At 34.4% G+C, this 2,500-nt stretch overlaps 1 long non-coding RNA gene across 1 annotated transcript in view; it reads right to left on the bottom strand.

Annotated features, from left to right (window-relative positions):
* The window catches only part of LOC119596491, a 2,932-nt gene extending 1,277 nt beyond the window's left edge, over positions 1 to 1,655 (bottom strand). The window contains exon 1 of the long non-coding RNA XR_005230764.1: positions 1,544 to 1,655. This is a non-coding gene — a long non-coding RNA (uncharacterized LOC119596491). The remainder of the gene's footprint in view (positions 1 to 1,543) is intronic.
* Between the last annotated feature and the right edge of the window lie 845 nt (positions 1,656 to 2,500).

Below are 2,500 nucleotides of genomic sequence, written 5' to 3'. Positions count from 1 at the left end.
ACTGCTTATTTTTATTCGGACTATAGACCGAATATTGATCAACTATGGAGTCTATATAACAACAAAAATATCCTTCAGTCAGGATTTATCCGGAAGTTTGGCAAGTAGAGACTTTAGAAAATAATGAAAACTGAAATACAACATATCTTCGCAGTATTACGAAGAAACGGCATGGGATGCTGGTATTTGGCATGAGTGGTTGCGCATGCTAGTGCGACGATATAAGCTCCCAGCAGCGAGGCCCCGGCCTCTATGAATACTCCCCGTCGGAAAAGGGTTAATTAATTATCTTTACACACAGATGGCTCCACAAGTACTTAGTCACCAATGAGCCAATCATTAGTTGTATCTCTCTCACCTATTTGATCTTTTCCTCGATTTTGGAAATGTTTTCTTTGATCCTGTAATGCTACTAGTAATGTAAATAACAGAATAATTATAACATCAATATTGCAGGCATTTGTAAAAAGATCTTTTTCATCATAAACTCAAGGAAAGGTAAAATCAGGTGAGGTCAGAAGGTCTACTAATCGACTCCTTGGTGGCTAAGCACTTATGGGGCCATCTACGTTACAACATTTACAAAAAAAATAATATTACATTGAACATTTTATTTTCCTAGTGGCACTGGGTTTAGTTTAGAAAAAAGAGTAGGACCGTGACAAATACTTGTGTAAGTACTATACTGAAATTCTGACTTGCTTTATTACTATTATTCTTTATTCATATCCCATTGTTTCTTTACATGCAAACTCATTCCAAGTACTTTGTGTACTCATGACAAGACATCCCCATTACCCAACACTTGGCAAAATTTTGCAATAACAAGATATTATCATCTGCCCCTCAGCCAATTTTTTTTCCCATCCCCCAGATCCAGTGGGTTAAAGAACATGTAATATTTGGATGTGATGTGGCACAACAGGGTGTTAACCAATCACTTTTATCTATTATCATTCAGTTTTCACACATAAAAAAAATAATTGTATATTTCAAATTAATAAAGTATACTCTACATCATGAGACCTAAAAGTGTTTTTTTGGGAATATTGGTACAGTCAACCCTGGATCAAAGCATGCCTAAATATACGAGGAATATGCTTAATGCTATTTTTATTCTGATCATTATCATAATGATGAAGTGACCTTCCTTGAAAATCAATATTTTAGAATAACATATTAAACACGATTTTTGTTACATTCAAGTATATATTTTCAGATTTTGAATACAATAATGCATTCATATGAAATTCAGAATGGGTGCTTGGTAAAAAGACACCCTAAGCCATGTCTACTAAGTGTACCTTGTCCATGTGTAGCTAGGTAAGTTTGGTTGACTCCCAACCCCCTACTAATAATGACTATGATGACTGCACACTTACCTCTCCTTGTGCTACAAATGCCCCACTACAGTGGCAGCAGGGAGTAATGCACATTTTTTTTTTGTTTGTATCATTTTAATTCATTTAATTTTTTTTTATCAGATTCTGAAAATAAACAAAGGTAAGACGGTGCAAGAATCTGGTCATGGAATTATGCGTACCTTCTTTACAACTTCTTCTCTCTTGACTTCATAATATGGGTCCTTTGGTTCCAATTCTTTGAAATTCAAGTAATCATCTGTATCCTGGAAGAGTGGGCAGTTGGGCAGTGGACTAAAAAGAAAAAATGAAAAATTAAAATGCATAATTTTTCATGTAAAGCCAGTCACATAAAGTACTGTAAAGTCTGTAGTTTAATCTGTGTAGGCCAACTGATAAGTGGTATCAACAGTGCCACCAGTTTCCATCTCTAACCACTTCCTTTGCTGGTCCTATTAGATGAATTAAAGAAATTAGTAGTCTTAACTGCAAGCTTTGCATATGACAGCATTGTAAAGATAAACATGTCTCCCTGGACCAAAGCCATTAAAACCAGAACTCCAGGTTAAAATTGGAGGATATCAAGGACTAATGTGATATCTGCTGACTCTTATATTTAAAAAAGGAAATTCCCATTTACTCAAAATTAAAGATCCTTCATCAGAAAAAAATCTGATATCAGAAACCTGACTACTGGGAACTACTAGCTTACCTCAATGGCATTGGTATATGTAATATCAACAGTGGTTTTGTTCTATTAATTTTGTTTACCTGTTAATAGCATCCCCTGAATTTTCAGAAAGAAAAGTTTTGATCATTACTAATGATATTAATGTGATTATCACTAGGATGCTATTAACAATAACAGAGTAATAAAAATAAATCTTTCTAAAAAATTAATAGGTAAAGGGGCAGTCACAATAGTCTTGTTTACTTCAGAATCCCCATGAAAACCTGGAGGCTCCCAGCCTATCATACCACAGAGCAAAAACCACTATGTTGATGTTTCATCCCAGCTAAAGTGGCAGAGATGATTCCCAAAAAATATAAAGAACCCAAAGGTTTTTAAAAAAATTACTAGTAGGCTCATTACGTTGATACTTTTTTCCTTAAAAGTGGGTTATCAAAATTAAACATAT

This window comes from Penaeus monodon, chromosome 38, assembly GCF_015228065.2.
Source record: "Penaeus monodon isolate SGIC_2016 chromosome 38, NSTDA_Pmon_1, whole genome shotgun sequence".
NCBI classification, from domain to species: Eukaryota; Metazoa; Arthropoda; class Malacostraca; order Decapoda; family Penaeidae; genus Penaeus; species Penaeus monodon.
The sequence above is the reverse complement of the archived record's forward strand: the minus strand, read 5'-3'. Positions and strand labels throughout refer to the sequence as shown.